General features: G+C 38.8%; 1 protein-coding gene across 2 annotated transcripts in view; it reads left to right on the top strand.

Annotated features, from left to right (window-relative positions):
* LOC311602663 (uncharacterized protein) overlaps positions 1-18,089 on the top strand; it is a 93,870-nt gene that overhangs the window by 39,973 nt on the left and 35,808 nt on the right. For both annotated transcript variants that reach the window (XM_084791060.1, XM_084791059.1), the window contains exon 4: positions 9,204-9,294. The gene's annotated coding sequence lies outside the window, so the exon portion shown is untranslated. The remainder of the gene's footprint in view (positions 1-9,203; positions 9,295-18,089) is intronic.

Here is an 18,089-nt window from a genome sequence, read left to right as displayed (position 1 = left end):
TTTTTCTAAGCAGAACTTCTTCCTTCCTCATGTCAACTTCATTAGATGTTTTAAGACCTCACATGACTCTGTGAATTTTTCTTCAATTTCTTGTAGATTTGTTTTAGAAATTATATTTTTATATGTCTTTGTTTCTCGTGTGTGTGTGTGTGTGTGTGTGTGTGTGTGTGTGTGTGTGTGTGTGTGTTTCAGGATGGGGTGGGAAGTGTTGTGCATGGAGGTTAAATGGACACCCTGAGGGAATTGATTCAATTTTGAGGAAACTTGTTTATCCTTCTCTAGTTTAAAACCAATTGGTGATGGGAGAGCAAAGAGTCACACACAGAAGAAAATGGATTTTCTTTAATGTACAGTTTGTAGATTCTCTAAGGCTCAGTTGGTTTAGGGGAGAAAAAAAAAGACAGGAAAACTGCCAAACATTTTGTTGCATTTACATTGTACAGGTTCTCATTGTCAAGATGTTAAACTTTTGTATTTTATGAATATCATATGTGTTAATGATAATGAGATAGCTGAATAGGTTCGGTGATACTTTAAATATGGCCTGCTGTTCAGGGAGCAGTGGGAGAGAAGGGTCTGGGACCACATAGAAGCCTTCTGTGCCACTTGTCAACAGCACACATTGACATAGGACTCATTCACTTAGGGCTTCCTCCACACTCTTACTTGTGCCTCGTGACCCAGGTGATACCCATACACTTACCAAGAGGCTGGGCTTTGTCAAGCCCTCTTTCTTAACAGTGTGTTGGTTTTTAGATTGTCTTCTGGGTTGCAAGCTGATTTCCAGCCTGTAAGGCAAATCGTATCTGAATAGGAAGTCTTTCCTAATGTGTCATCACATCCGCTAAAAGCTTTCCTCTATAATGAGGTTTCAGCTAAGCAACATGGCAGGGGATGGCTCTGTGTGTATCATTGTTATTTGCCCACGGCATGTTCTACTTAATTCCTCAGAGTATTAAAGACTGGGATTGTTCATCAATTCATAGGAATTCCTAAATAAGGAAAAGAAACCCACTCCTTTATTATTGAGTAGCATTTCTTTAGGAAAAATTGATTTGGGGCATCACATTGGACTTAAAACATTTATCAGAAAAGGGCTCATAAATAAGAGACAGCATGGGTATGTGATGTGCTATTGTTTCTTCTTGTGGAAATTTGGAAGATTCATTCTTGATTATACCAATGGCTGATAGTTCCCAGTGATAGCTGCAGCTGCTCCTTTGTTGTTCACAATGGTTTTAGCTCCAATTGCTTGTTCCATTCTACTGCAGAGCATGAAATATGTTACATGATTATGCAGGTAGCACACAAGTGAAAGAGTGCATGCATTCCAACAAAGTATGCTGTAAGGTAAATTTAGATGAAATGAAGCTGACTTACCCATTGACATCTATTATAAAACCAGAAATTCATACTGTAAGGGTGGGAAAATTGGACTTGGATATAATACAGTTATACTTAATAATGCAGCAGTGCCTGTAATGAGTCATATTCAGAGAGAAAACAACTCTCTGATAAAATATTAACAACAACACATTTGTTCTGACTACATGTCATATTATTTTAAAACCACTGTGAGAAGAACTATAAAACAGTGCCAAATTCTAGAAGCCTGATTGCTTCACATGTGGTTTCCAAGAAGCAATCAACTGTTCAACTTCTACACTTACCAGCCTTAAAGTGCAAAATACTTTTGACTTTTTGTCCGAAGAAATCTGTGGGTTTTTTTCCTGCTCTGTATTGGGGTGGGGAAGGAAAAGAAGTTTTTATATCTTTGAAACTCTTTTTCTTTTATAAAGGCAAATGACCTGACAGTGTAAATCATGCATTTGTGGGCTGAAGCCTGTGATACAATCGAATACCTGCTGTCCCTTTGAAAAAGAAATGATTATAGTTCGCAAACTCACAGCAGTCCTCATCACCACCGTTGGTTGTCACAGTATTGGCAAGGAGGATGAATTGTCACCTATCACCACTCTTTTGGTTTTGGTTTTGGTCTTTCAAGACAGGGTTTCTCTGTGTAGAATTGGCTGTTGTGAACTCGCTTTGGAGACCAGGCTGGCCTTAAACTTACAGAGATCAACCTGCCTCTGTCTCCCAGGTGTTATGATTAAAGGAGTACACCACCACACCCAGCTCTATCACCACTCTTGATTGTTACATTTTTGTAGTAGAGACCTGTTCTTCAGAACCCATGTCTCCACCTGAAGCAGAAAACCAAAAAGTAGATCAATCTGGCAGTCACTTTTCTAAAGAAAATGGGAGTAAGAATATTAGTAACACATTCTATTTGGCTTTCATTCTAAAATACTCGGGCTAAGGACAAGTAGGCATTCGTCCACTGGAAAATGAGGAGAGGAGGGTGGGGAGACGACAGTGCACACCAGGTACACAATGACTCTGGGCCAGTATGTGAGACTGCAGACAATGCAGCATGAAGGTGTCTATGACAGAAAAGCGAGAGCCAGCCTTGAGGGAATGATTCTGCATCAGCCCAAACCTACTTCACTCAGAACAGTAAATACCAAACCAGGACCACAGACTCACTTGATTTGAGTTTCAAATAGGATTTCCAAGTATTGTGCAGACTAGTTGGATAATTTCCAATTTCAGTTCAACAGATGGTAATTTTTGTGGTGGTTGGAGGACAGTGCTGATAATCAAACTCAGGAGCTGATGCATCCTAGCCAACACCAAACCACAGAGCTGCATGCCCAGGCAACTACATGTGAGTCGTAGAAGCTTCATGCTTGAGACCTACCTATGCTTTTTAAAATGACTCACCGTCTACCTAACACTGAGGTTTAACAAGGTGTCATATATTCTTGTCTGCTAAATTTGGTGATATTTAATAGCTAGGTCCTGCTGGAGCTATGATTGACATTTTCCCCGATGTAGAGCTTTGTTTCATATTTATCTCCCCCCCCCATATGCCATACTGGAGAAATTAGTGAGAGAAATTTCTTTTTTTTTTCTCTTTCTTTTCTACCCATTTCAGCTCTCACAACAAAAGCTTTCAGAGTTGATAGCTTATACTTTATTAAATATAATATAAATTAATAAGTACGTACAACCTGGGAGCTAATTGTACTTACTTGCATTTCAGGGTCAAAAATATAGCATATCTTTATGAAAAAAAAAAACCCAACCTGATCCCTGAGGGAATTTCTGAGCTATTGGTAGCTTACAGTGGAGAAGAAAACAGTGGATTAGAGAGAGCAGGACAGAAATACTTTTAAAACAAAAGAGTAATTCTGCAGGAGCTTCACTCAGCCAGAGAGGGATTTTTCAGCTCCCGCAGATTTAAGATTCTCAACAAGAAATGACACCAGTTCATTGCCTGATGAATCTGAAGGTTTTAGTCAAATATCAGCTATATATTATTTACCTAAAATGTGCCTTAATTAACTTTACACTTTTTTATTGCTTTACCATTTTTCAAAATATAAATGAAGATGTGCTTTACTCTGGCACGCTTAGGGAAAAACAATGAGGGATGGCAAAGGAAGATTATTTGTATGACTGATCCCCAAAGAAACAACTGTGTTGGGGAGACAGCTTAGTGAGGGAGAGGGGAAACCCTTGTCATGCAAGTGGGAGGATCAGAAATTTAGCTCCACCCCCAACCCAAGTAAATGTGTGGTGATCCATTTGTAATACTGGAGTATGGGGATGGACACTGTGTTCTTGGAGGGAACTGGCTAGTGAGATAACCCAAATGGTTAGCTCTGGGTTTAATTGACTCAATGAATAAGGTAGAATGGAAGTTTTCTTCCAACACTAGCTTTTGGCCTCCACTCTACATAGAGCGTAGTGGAGGATGACACTGAACTCTTGATCCTCCTGCCTCTGCTACAGAGTACTGGTGTTACTGGCATGTACCACCATCCCCTGTTATACAGTGCTGAGGATTGAATTGACTTTGTGCATGCTCCATTTTTTTCAGATGTATACAAATATGTTTCTACAAGTGGCTGTATATTAAATATAATATACTGTGTTTCACATTTTTCTTAGCAATATTATTAAGAGACCATTCTATATTAATATCCATAGCAATACTTCATTCGTTTTGATGGTTGGGTAGTATTCCATGACATACATTTATCAAAAAAATTCAAAGGTATTCTCTAAGTGAGAGATATTTGGTTGTTTTCAAACTTTGGCTGTTACAAACACTGCTGCATGTACCTTTTTAGAGCATGTGCAAGGATGTCTGTCTGATTCCTAGAAGTACAATTAATAAGTATATTTATAATAAAAGGGTTTAAATTATTACATAATTTGCGCTCTCTTTCTCTCTCTCTCTCTCTCCCTCCCTCCCTTCCTCCCTCCCTCCCTGCCTCCCTCTCCCCCCCTCGGTCTGTATTTATACTCTTGACAAATATTGTACCAATTGATAATTCCAACCAGCACTTCCTTTTTTTTCACTCCCCCTTTCCCTGTTCCCCAGCCAGCAGTTCTTAAGAAAGCTAGTTTCCCCATAACTTTGTCAATTATCGGAGTTTGTGAATCTAAGTGAAGAAAGTTTCTGTGTCGTTTCTCTATTTTCGTATAATCAGTGAGGTTGAACATCTTGTCATGCATTTGAAAGCCATTTGTGTTTCATTCCCTGTTGGACTGTTTCTACTTATTTTTCTTTTAGGCTGATGGTATTTTATTTTTGATGTGTAGAGCTTTTTTATATGTGCTATATGAATTGCAGTCACTTTTTTTTTTAGCTTGCTGTTTGTCTTTTGACTTCTTCCTATTGCTAATTGCCACCTACATCAGTCATTTCCTTTATGGCACTAAGCTTTGGACTTAGGCTATTCTGTAAGTATAAAATAGTGCCTGTATGTTCTCATCTATTACGTTATAGCTTCATTTTTGACATGTAAATCTGGCATCTATTTGTAATAAGTAGGGGTTATGAAACTACCATATGCTCACCAATAGTCTCCATGGAGCTTATTAAACAATCTAGCATTTCTATACTGCTTTAATGTATCACTTTTATCACATGATAAATTTATATAATTGTCAAATTCTGGCCTTCTAATCTGTTGAAGTTATCAGTCCATGATCATCATAACATGTTATCTATAATAACTTCATAATATCTTATAATTATTTTTTGAGACAGTGTCTCATTGTAGCTCAGGCTGACCTCCAACTACTAGATAGGCAAGGATAGCTTTGAACTTCTGATCCTCCATCCTCTGCCTCCCAAATGCTGAGATTACAGGCAGGTGGCATCCTTAAAATCTAATTCCTTATCTTATTTTGAAAAAAGAAAACACTTCCTGTTTATTTTTAATTATTATTCTTTTTTTTTGTTCACTGTTGTAGTTTGCTTTTGTGTGGCTATGATAAACAGCATGTCTGAAAGCAACTTGGGAAGGGAAGGGTTTATTTTGTTTTACGGAATACAGTCAATCGTCAAGGGAAGCCAGGATAGGAGCTCAGAGCAGGAGCTTGAAGCAGAAACCATGGAGCAATGTTCCTTACTGGCTTGCTGCCAGGCTCATGTTCAGCTGTCTTTCTTATGTAGCCCATGCCCAACTGCCCCAAAATGGCACTGCTTATCCCTCCTGCCCTTCCACCACACCAACGTCAATCAAGAAAATGCCTGACAAGCATATCCACAGGCCAGTCTGGTTTAGGTGGTTCTTCAGTTGAGGTTCCCTTTTTGTAGAGAACTCTAGGTCTGTGTTAATGACAAATGAGGCTAATTGTAACACTCACAAACTCCAGAGACATTTTGTATTTTTCCAGAGGACATACTGATGACACTTAATTGGGCTCCCATTAAAGATTAATTAAACAGTGAACGGTTTCTGAGATACTGATTTTTCTTATGCAAAAATTTGTTACTAGCCTAGTTCAGTGGTGCACACCTGCAATCCCAGCAGTCTGTGAGTTCGAGGCCAGCCTGGTCTATAAAGCAAGTCTAAGGCAGGTAGGGCTATACAGAGAAACCCTGTCTCAGAAAAAGAAACAAACAAATGGAAAAAGAAAACTTTGTTATTCCTTCCCATTTTAAGTCATTTATGTCCCTTGCTGGAATATTTATAAATTTCCTTAATATAGACCATGTATGGATGTATAACTAAACTGCTTTCAAAAAATTAAAAAATAAAATAAAAGAGAAATGTTTAGAAAGGAAAAAAATATAGACGGTGTAGATATTTTAAGCATAGTCTTAGGAACTTTATCTTAAACTTTAAAATCATATGTATGGTATGCTATGTATGTAGTGGGCAAGGGATGCACCCATATCACAATATATACGTGGCGGTCAGAGGACAATATACGGATATTGGTTCTCTCCATCATGTGGGTCTCAGGAGTCAAACTCAGGCAGTCAGGTTTGGTGGCAAACAGCTTTACCTCCTATGCCTTGCTTCTAGTCTAGGTACTTTATTTCTTGTTGTGTCTTCTGTGAATGATTTTTTTGTTGTTCAAATAGTTTTTCTGTTGCATATAAGAAAGAGCATGCTTTAACTTTATATACCATTTCTTTTTATTTGCACTGATTCTATATTTAGTAAATTATCATTGTAGCAGTTTCTGGTTGATTCATTTGCTTTTTCTAAGTTATAGAATTGAATGGAATGGGAGTAATAATAATCTTACTTATTTTCTATGGTTTTACATTTCACTGATTTCTTTTGTTAATTATGTTAGGTATTGATCTAGGTGTAGTGGTGCACACTTTTTGTGCCAGCACTAGGGAGAGAGGGGGAGTCTGAGGTCTGTGAATTGGAGGCCAGCCTGGTCTACATAGGCCAGGATAGCCAGGCCTGTAAAGCAGAAAAACTGTCTTGAAAAGCCAAAGCCAAACCAACCAACCAAAAATTATGTTAAGTATTGTCTTAAGGATAAATAATTGTAATTAAATGAAGATCCTTGACTACTGCCAGTGTCAAGTGAGGCAGCTACTTCTGTTTGCCCATTAAACGTGATACTGACTTTGAGCAACTTGCATATAGCACTTCAGGAAAACCAGAAGTGGATATCAGATGTTATGTGATTTTTTTTTTTTTTAGCATTTTTGAAGAAAGTGATATGAATTTACTGGCTTGATCTGTTGATGTAATCAATTTTCAGTAAATTTCCTGAAACTGAATCATTCTGCTATTCCTGGAATTAACCTGTGTAGCTTGGTTGTGCTATTTTTGAACATGTCCTTTACTCTTTTAATTAGGATTTAAAACATATCTTTAGCTCCATTTAAGCACAGGAAGTTTTTGAGAGACTCTGTGATACAGGGTCATATCAGAATCACGTGACAAACGGTTTTAAAATATGCATTTCAACTGCATGTGGTAGAGCCTAGCTGTGTATAAACGTTTGCTTCAGCAGACTAAGCATATGTATGTATTTCCTATCTTTTCTGAGACTATGTTTATCTCAGTTCACTTTAAAAAAAAAGAAAAGAAAAGAAACAGGATCTCTCTGTGTAGTTCTGGCTGTCCTCAAACTTGCTATATAGACCAGACTGGCCTTGCATATAGTTCCAGAGGTGTGAAGTCTCGGGGCCGCAACTAACAACAGCCTTTGTACTGTCAGTCTCTAGGTAGTATAGAGTATCATGTGGCAGATAACAGAGAGTGCCTCTGTATGTGTCTCTTTTAATGTCTTTCATTCTTCTAATAAAGCCAATAGGTTCAATGACCTTCACATGTGTTATGGTGTGTATGTGCTTACTCCACTCTCAGGCTCTAGGAAATCTCCCAGGTTTAAGCCTCTGTAAAATCAAAAAGCAAATAACACACTTCCAATATACAACGTCACAAAATATACAGTATCATTCCAAACATGAGGAATCGCTTCATAGTGAAGAATGACTGGACCAAAGCAAGAGCAAAACCTAGGAGGACAAACACAAAATCCTGTAGCTCCATGTCTGGTATCAAAAGGCATGTAGGGTTTAACTCTTTCAGCTTTGCTGCCTAAGACATGTCTTTCTCTTGGGCTGATTCTACTCCTTGTATGTAGCTCTCCTTGGCAGACATCCCAATGGATCTGGCATCTCCAACATATTGGTGTCTCTAATGCAGTCCAATGGCCTTGCAAGGTCTTCTGCCCTCTCATAGCCTTCATGCAGGGAACCTCCTGCCACACATTGCCTGGCCTCAATGGCTCTCTGAAGCCATGGAGGAAGGTTTCCGTTCGTATTTATTCTTCCTGATTCTAAAACTAATACCGTGTCAGTAACATTGTAGAGTTCAGCTGCCATTTGGGATGGATATCAGTCCCCTGAATGACATTTGTAGTAGCTTTTGTATTCAATTGCTTGTTAAGAGCAGAAGATCTTTTGTTTTTGTTTTTAGAAGTTGGAGCTTAGTTAGATGGGATCTTACCTGGGGTACCTTTCTCTTTGTTCCAACACAGATTAGGCTTCTCCTTAAAGATGTTACTCTTCCCAACAGTCATTGCCTGTCTTTCAGCACAAAACTGACTGTAACATTAAGCTTGGTGTTTTGGTTTTTTTTTTTTTTAAATCTCTTTACACTGTATATCTTGTTTTCTATTTTTTTTCCTGGTTTTTCGAGTCGGGATTTCTCTGTGTAGCCTTGGCTGTCCTAGACTTGCTTTTTAGATCAGGCTGGCCTCAAACTCACAGTGATCCACCTGCCTCTGCCTCCTGAGTGCTGTGATTAAAGGTGTCCGCCACCATGCCCGGCTATATCTTGTATTTTTTATGCCATATTTCCCCCTTTTATTGTAGGCTTGCATGAGTGATTATTGGTAACCATGTAATAAATTCAGTATTAGGCAGGCTTGAAATCTACCAAAGAAATCTAGTCCATTGCTTTTCAATTTAGCCCAGGAAAATTCTTAGGCCAGGAGCAAAACCCAGCTACAATCCCTGCCAAAACATCCTACAAATAAATGGTCTCTAGCCCAGCTGCTCATTTTGTTCCTCTTTGAAACCTGTTTGAGTACTCCACAATCTGAATTGCTCTCAGCACTCCTGTTGCCTATACTGGCCCATCCCGTTGTGCTCTGCTGATAGTGTTCAGCTGCTTTATAAAACTGTAGCGTTTTCTTCTATGTCTGACCCCAAAGTTTCAAAATCTTCCACAGTCCTTCAAGCAAACAACCTAGTCATATTCTGAACCACAATACTCAACTCCAGGTATCACCTTCTGTTGCTGTAATAGAGCACTATGAACAGGCAAATTAAGTAAAACAGAGTTTGTTTTTGTTTCCAGTTCCCGAGGTTAAGAGTACAGTAGGAGGGAAAGGCACGGTGTTTGAGAGCTGACATTTCAACCTGCGTGCAGAAAGAAGAGAGAGCAAACTGTAAGTAGGATGCCGCTTTAATCTTTCAATACCTGCCTTCACTGACATACTTCTACAGCAAGGCCATACTTTCTAAATCTCCCCAACTAGCTCCATCAACTGGGGACCAAGTGTTCAAATGCTCAAGACTATAAGAAGATATGTCAGTGAAACCACCCACTAGTTGCATACCTATATGCCAGTATACTGTGGGTTATGAAAAAATTTCCCAAGTGAATAGGGGTTGAATGAAAATATTTTAAGAAACCTTGGTCTAGAATAAGAGTAGACAAACAAAGAGCACATCCAGAAAGTTAGGAGACAGCAAGATCTGTAAAAATGAATGAAATTTGGATGAGAAATATCCCTATAAAAGGCTCATGTGTTGAAGGTTTTGTTCCCTACTGGACCACCCGATCATGGGGAGACGGCTGGAGACTGGGGGCTTTGATAGAATCAGTGCATAAATTTCCTTCTCAGCTTGTAATATGATGGCATTGTTGGGAGATAGTGTAAAGCAGGGGTAGTAGGACCTGATTGGAGATACTTTACTCATGTTGTGTCTTGGAAGTAGTTTGTTGTGCTTGTATCAAGTCTTCAAGCTTATCTTATATTCTGCGTGATTCCTGATTCTCTTTCTTGGCCATTATGAGGGGAGCTACTTCCCTTTACTATACTCTTTTTACACCATAAAAATCCTACCTTACTATTGCTGTACCCAGATCTCGAGACCCCCCAAAAAGACCACCAGGACTTGTTACCAATGCAATACACATGAAGACCTTTACTTTTTTTTTTGACTCAGAGCCAGCCTCTGCCAGTCACCAACACAGTGGTATCCAGAAAGAGCCCCGAACTCTGAGCTGATGGTAAAATTATAGGTTCCTATCCCTCTCAGTGCCCCAAAGCAGGGGAGTTCCAGCCTGGCAATCATCTATTGGTTGAGTAACAGAAGGGAGTCTAATGTCCAAAGGTAAAAGGCTCCATAAAAAGGTGCCAAGACCACCCATAGCTTAGTTTTCTTTGTTCACTACTTTGTCCAGGGAAGTGTCTAGTTTCTTATTAACCCTATTTCCGGTGGGAGGAAAGGAATGTGGCCATAAAACCAGGTCTCTTATCAAACTCTATCTCCAGTGGGACCATTCTGGTCAGTCACTAGGCAACACTATCTCTGGTGGGGCTCTTCTCTGCAGCTGGCCAGATTATCTCCTGTAGGCCTGTTTCTTAACCTTTGCCCCAGCAACCCTGAAATCCAATTTTAGTGCTTCTGGTATGTCACCATCAGCCCAGAAACAAGAGAGCCAGTCAACCATGGATTGAGATTCTGAACCTGGGAGACACGATAAATATTTTCTCTTTTAAAAAGCTTCTTTTAGATATCTGTCACAATGCTGGAAAGTATGGTTGAATGATAAATGTGTCCCATAGTGTTGAGTATTTGAATGCTTGGTCTCCATTTGGTGACATTATTTCGGTAGGTGTAGGAGATTTGGCTTTGATGGAGGAAGTGTATCACTGGGGGTGGGGGTGGGAATGGGCGTAAGGGGTGAGAGTGAAAAAGCCTTGCCTATTGTCAGTTTTCTTTCTCTGTTTCATGCTTGGAGCTCAAGATATGAGGTCTCATCTTGCTGCTCCTGACACTCTCCCATGATGATGAGGGACTCCTGTCCCTCTGCAACTGTAGGCCCAAGTAAACAACTCCTTTTCTAAGTGGCCTTGGTGATACTGTTTTTATCACAGCAATAGGAAAGTAACTAACAGAAAAACATATGAATGATGCAACCGTCAGAATTGTTCCTTCCTCTTCTCTTCTCCTTTTGGAGGGATGTTCTGGGATAATGTGTGTGTGTGTGTGTGTGTGTGTGTGTGTGTGTGTGTGTGTGTGTGTGTAACATACCCAACATGCACCTCTGTAGCTTTCATTGTTCTTTTCTAGTGCCTCATTCTTAAATTTGGTAATGAAAAGCCATCAAGAATTTGGGATAAGATAATAACATCCAAGAGCAAGACATATGAAGAACATCTTTTCACTGTATTTATAAGAGGATTGAATAATTGAGCTAAATTCTCAACTGTTGCTGGAAACCCCTGTTGCTAAGGTCAAAGGTCTGGCATTACCAAAAAGCCCTGAGCTTGGTGCGGAAATGACAGACTCCTTTGTCAGCCAGGCTTCCACTCCTTTCCCTGGAGGGATCCCAGGCTCCACATCCTCTACCTGAGGAACAAACGTCATGTGGCCCTTAGGGAAATTACAGGTTTAACTCCATTTTTCCCAGAAGGATAGCAGGCTACCAAGACGAGACTTGATACCCTATAATCATATACAGGTCCCCCTCAGTTACAGTCATAGGAGAGGGGAGTAGGGGGTAACAGGGAAGGAGGGAGGAATGGGAGAATACAAGGGATGGGATAACAATTGAGATGTAATATGAATAAATTAAAAAAATATATATATATAAAATAAAAATACAGTGCTTTTCAGCTGAAACAAAATAAAACAAAAACAAAACAACAACAACAAAAACAACAAAAACCCTGAGATTCCTAGAAGTTTCCCTATAACTAAGGTACCTAAGCATCTTAGCCCCTCAGCCAATAACATTGCCTCTCCTGGGGCCTCTGAACTCCCCAACTGTGGACCCTTATTGGCTGACAATCCCTGGGGTCAGGGAGAGCCATAGATAAGGTCATATTTAAAAATGGTAAGCAAATATTATTTATCAATAAAGAAATGAGTTGTGGAAGATAACCGAAAAGTTAGATAAAGGATGGAGAGGTGAGGAAGGGTGAAGTGTGAAAGGTATTATTGCACAATTGCAAGGTTCTAGCCATGTGCAAATTTTGTTCAAATAAAAGACTTTATTTTAACCCCCCCCCAGCTCTTTCCCCCACCCCAGAAAATTTAAGATGGAACACACATACCAGGCTTTATACTAAATGTGAAAGAATTAGAAGTAAGTATCTGGAAGTTGTCAGTCAACAAAGCTCACCAGGCCATTCTGATGAGGCCTTTCTGCCTACAGCATCACAGACCAGAAGAGTCATTGGTTCTTCCCCCAGTGTTTGGGAAACAGAGTCTAGATCTAATCCATCCCATCTATAAGTATTCTGAATTGTAAATACTGGGAGGCTGCCCACTCAGGTCTGTTAAAGTCTGATCAATAAAAGCAAGCCTAATATTGGTAAATGATGGTTTGGCCTGGAGAGAGGTGTGTGCTTCTGACTACATTTGTAAATACTCAACAATTCTGAAATAGCAAGGAAGGAAAGTGGGGGGAGGGACCCAAAACAAAGAAAAAAATCTAACTGTCTCCAATACTAAATTGTACTGCTAAAGAACTTGGACCATAGCAGAAAGAAAAGAACCCCTTGCTGAACTTGATTTACCGTTCCCAACGCCTATAATTTTCTTTCGCAAGATTTTTTTTCTTGCTAGGTTCTGGCTATTCTGATCTTAGCTTAGATGACATTTCAGCTTCTGGTATGAGTCACTGGTGACACCACACCCAGGAATGATAAGGTGGCCACAGAGCACAAGCAAGAAGGTAGATAGCACCGCAGGCTTGGGTGTGCTGTGAAGCAGACTCTGACATATGTGGGACTAAGTTCAGGCCAAATAAGAGAAGTTCTTTATGTACAAAAGCCCCCAAAAGAACACACTGCTCCCATCCTATCCCATTTGAAGCAAGGATGCATTTGTTTTTATTTTTATTATTTTATTCCATCTCACTATGTGGTTGTGAGTGCTAGGATTAAAAGTATGTACCTCCACGTCCAGTTTTAAGTAGCATTGGGTATTAAACCGAGGGCTTCATGCATGTTGGAAATTCTAGAATAGGTAACTCTGGAATGGTAGTAAGGAGAAAATGGGGGAAAAAAGACTCCTTGAAATCCCTCAAAAACTTTTAACGGAATTATAGTGGTACATGGCACCTATACATTTTCAAGGGTACCTTACCTTTGAAAAGTTGAAGACCCCATTGTTTAGAACAGAGCCTCTGACAAGTGATCTGTTGTAGTTGAGGCCTTGGGAGGTGGGAGACGAGGTAAGACTAGACTGATCCTTAGGTGTATTTTGTGGCCCTTGATTGGGGACATTTCAGAACAGTTTCTAAAAGGAAGGATTGTTCAATATGAAGGCTAGAGGGTTTTCTGTGGCCAGCCATAAGAACAAATGGAAATGGATGTGTGCTTTTTTAAAAAAATAGCTAAACTGTCACAATGGGCAATTCCAGTGTTGAGGGATGAGGCCTACCAGGCCAGGCTAATATGGCCAAGTTAGGCCCACTTAGTGTTTTTATTTTTCTGATTCTCTTAGTTGCAAATATGTGAATATGTCATTTTGAGTAATATGGAATGTGCCTAGAACTTGGGGTAGATGGGTTTCATGATCTTATAAGCCTTTAAAGGATCAGTCTGATTTTAAGTGTGTTCAACTGCCTATTAGGGATGCAAGAGTAAAATTTGGAGAACCCAGACAAGGGAAACAGAATAGGAGGACAGACCAGGTGAGAACAGAGGAGGTGATGAGGAGAGGACATGCCTCATTCTGGATACAGTTCAGAGAAAGCCAAGAGGATGTGCTTTGAATTGGGAATGGTGCATGAAAAGAGGAGGAATTTGTTATGTGAAAGGATGCTTATACTTTTGAGAGGGTAAACACTGAAAGGAACAGATTTGGGGTAGGGAAATAATTCAAATTTTAGTTTGGGACATACTGAATGTTAATGGCTGTATTCAAATGGCAGTATTGAGTAGCCAGGTGGATATATAAACTTGGAATTAGGAAAAGAGGTAAGGTTCAGAGATGAAATCAGGAATCTTTAAGCACGCACGTGACATTGAGAAGATGATAAATACTTTCTTTCTCTTTATTTCCCAGTTTTCAAAAGAATGAGTTAGTTCCCTAACATCATCTTCAGGTGACCAGTGAATTATTTTTCTAATATCTTTTGCCATAAACTCATTAATTTAAATATATCCAATATGAGCTGGGTATGTAGTTCACTGGTAAATCTCTTGCCTAGTATATGCAGTGTTCCAGGCTCCATCCAAGAACTGCCAAACAAACAAACAAAATGGGTATGTATACATGTGTGTGCATACATAGACATATAAATATGTAAAATTTCCCAACATGTCTTTGTCTATGTAATCATAACTCTCCTTGATTTAAAATTTTTGACCAGTAGGAGTTCCTGTACATTGGCACTTGAATATTTTTCACACCCACATAGCACTTAATTAGGTCCCTTACTTTTGCATGTGACAATATAACTTCAAGCTTATTTTGTTCCTTTTTTTTTCTTGTTCACTTCTTACTCTAGATGTAGAATAAACTATTTCTTTTTAAGGAGCCTTTATCTCAGAGTAGAAAGTTGTTTGAATGCCATAAGCTGGACATTTTTGTTTCTGGATTGGTCATTGTTTCTAGGCCTTTTTAGTGTTGGAGCTTGGAAACAGATCCCCTCCAATAAATATTATGAGTTCATATAAAATACTTCTTTAAACTTAGAACTGCAGGGTTTTACTTAGCCTCTGTAATATGAAATTTCTGTTTATTCTGTCATACCAAAAAGTTCGGTCCCCAGTCTCCTCAACATGTTACTTGAAACAGTCTCCAAATACCAACCACATCACTCCCAGCACATGACTGCTGCAGGGAGTTGAAGATGTTTTTGCATTTCCTTTTGCCTTTAGAGTGTATCCCACTAGGGATATATGGATAAATGACTGTACTTAAAAATAACTTGAAATAATTACACTCTGTGGGATTATTCCAGCAATTTGACAGACAATTAGTTTCATATGACTTTCAGTTTTTAGGAATTGCTTCCTAAAGTTTTCATTTTTTAAAAAAATGAAGTATAATCTATGAGTTAAAAAAACAGTAGCCAAAACAAGGGTACATTCAGAGATGTCAAACATCCATCCTAACTCTCCTTCATTCCCTCTATTTTATATAGATAATTAAAAATATTTTTATATATCTTTCCATTAAAAATTGAAACATACTTACAAGCATTTCTCTGTGATGCTCTTTTGTTTGTTTACCTTTTTTTGTTGTCTTTTGTTTTGGTGACAGTGTTGCTATGTATCCCAGGCTGGCCTTGAGTTTTCTATATGAGGCAGAAGCTGGCCTCATACTCCCAGAAACCTTACTCAGCTCCCAAGTGCTGGCCTCAGACACATATGCTATGGCATACAGTTCCTGCAGATTTTGTAGAAAGGTCATTAGCTGCGTTGGTTCTGGACTACCTTTCAAGAGTGACCATATGCTAAAAGCTGTCATATATAACAGTAGTGGCTTCCTTTGGAGCATGCTTACTACTTATCACCAGAAACTCAGATTCTGTAAGCTCTAGGCTCCTTTCCTATAACACAATTTACCATGGGTACAGGCGTCACCTGATGTCTTCATGTCACCTTTTAGGAACCGGCTCAGATAACTATGATTATTCTTGTGGGTAATAAATTACTTTGTCACTGACTCAAGAATTTTGTGCCATCTACCAAAAATCTATGAAATTATGCCATGCTGGCTTGTTAATTACAAGTAAAATAAAACCTTAGACCTTTCATAGCTCTTGAAAAAATATGTGTCTGGATTCCAAAATCTTTCTTAGTTATCCTCCCCAAAACTATGTAAACTAATACCCTACCCTACCCAATCACTCTTCATTTATCACCTGTTTTATTGTTTATTTATTTATTTTCCATCACATATTTTATCCTGATTATGGCTTCCCCTTTCCACGCCCTTTCTGTCTCTCATTAGAAAGCAAACAGGCTTCTAAGGAATAATAATAGAACAACGCAAAACAAAAACTAACACATTGGAACAGGAACAAATAAACAGAGAAAAGGCACAAGAAATAGATCAAAACACAGAGACCTACTTATTCATGCACTCAGTAATCTGATAAAAACACTAAACTGAAATCTACAATATATGTACAAAAGGACCTGTAGGGTAAAAGAGAAAGAGAAAAAATTAAGATATATGAATAAAATAAAAATAATGGCTGGGCATGGTGGCACATGCCTTTAACCCAAGCACTTGAGAGGCAGAGGCAGGAGCACCACTGTGAGTTCAAGGCCAGCCTGGTCTACAAAAGTGAGTCCAGGATAGCCAGGACTGTTACACAGAAAAATCCCTTTTTTTCATAGTTTTTGAGTTCTTTATATATTTTGGATAGGATGTGCAGTTGGTAAAAATCTTTTCCCATTGCATAGGCTGGTGCTTTGTACAAATGATGGTGTCCTTTGTCATGTAGAAGTTTGTCAGTTTCATACAGTCATAGTTATTAATTGTTCATCTTTGTTCCTGTATGAATGATGTTCTGTTCAGAAAGTTGTCTTCTGTGCCAATGAGTTCAGAGTAAATCTCTACATTCTATCAAGTTCAGTGTTTCTGGTTTTATGTTGAGGTCTTTGATCCATTTGGAGTTCAGTTTTGTGCAAGGTGATAGGTGTGGACCTACTAGCATTCTTCTACATGCAACCATCAAGTTAGACCAGCACTGTTTGTTGAAGATGTCTTTTTTCTAGTATGTAGTTATGGCTTCTTTACCAAAATCCGGGGGTCCATGGGTGTGTGGATTTATGTCTGAGTCTTCAATTTGATTCCACTGATCAACATGTTTGTTTTTGTACCAATACCATACTGTAAATAATTACTATTACTCTGTAGTATATAACTTGAAATCAGGGATGATAATACCTCCAGAAGTCCTTTCATAGTTCAGGAGTGTTTTAGTTATGAATTATTCATGCTTCCATGTAAAGCTGAAAACTGTCCTTTCCAGATCAGTGAAGATTTGTGTTGGAATTTTGATGTGGATTGCACTGAATGTGTGAAAGGTAGTAGGATGGCCATTTTTTGCTATATTAATTCTGCTGGTACATGACCATGAAAGATTTTTACATCTTCTAAGATCGTCAATTTCTTTCTTTATTGTCTTAATTTTTTTTTAAATTGTAGAATACTTTCAGTTGCTTGGTTAGCATTACCTCAAGATATTTTGTATTATTTGAGGCTATTGTGAAGGGTGTTGTTTCCCTGATTTCTTTCACAGTCCATTTATCATTTGTATATAGGAAGGCTACTGATGCTTTGTGAGTCAATTTTATACCCAGCTTCTTTGGTGAAAGTATTTATCAGCAGTAGGATCTTCCTGTTACAATTTTAGGGTGGTTTATGTATAACCATCATATCATCTGCAAATAAGGATACTTTGATATCTTCCTTTCCAATTTGTATCCCTTTGGTTTCCTTCAGTTGTCTTATTGCTCTAGGTAAGACTTCAAATACTATACTGAATAGGTATGGTGAGAACGGACAAGTGGATTTATCTTCCATTTCTTTCCATTTAATTCATGTTGGCTATGGCTTGCTATAAACTGTCTTCATTATGTTGTGATCTAGGAATTTAATCATTGTAGGGGTGGTAGATTTTGTGAAGTCTTTTCTGCATGTAATGAGATAGATTGTCATGTAGTTTTTGTCTTTTCAGTTTGTTATAACTCTTCTTTGAGAGTCTGTCAGAATTCTGTGCTAAAATCATTTGGCCCTTGTGTTTTTTTTCCTGAGACAAGGTTTCTCTGTGTAGCCCTGGCTGTCCTGGACTCACTTTGTAGACCAGGCTGGCCTCGAACTCACAGTGATCCACCTGCCTCTGCCTCCCAAGTGCTGGGATTAAAGGTGTGCGCCACCACACCAAGCTTGGCCCTGGGGTTATTTTGGTTGGGAAGACTTTCAGTGACAGCTTCTATTTCACTAATAGTTACAGGTTTATTAAATTTACTTATCTGAT

This window comes from Acomys minous (genome assembly GCF_964271855.1).
Source record: "Acomys minous genome assembly, chromosome: 7".
Classification (NCBI taxonomy): domain Eukaryota; kingdom Metazoa; phylum Chordata; class Mammalia; order Rodentia; family Muridae; genus Acomys; species Acomys minous.
This window is presented reverse-complemented; position numbering and strand designations above follow the sequence as displayed.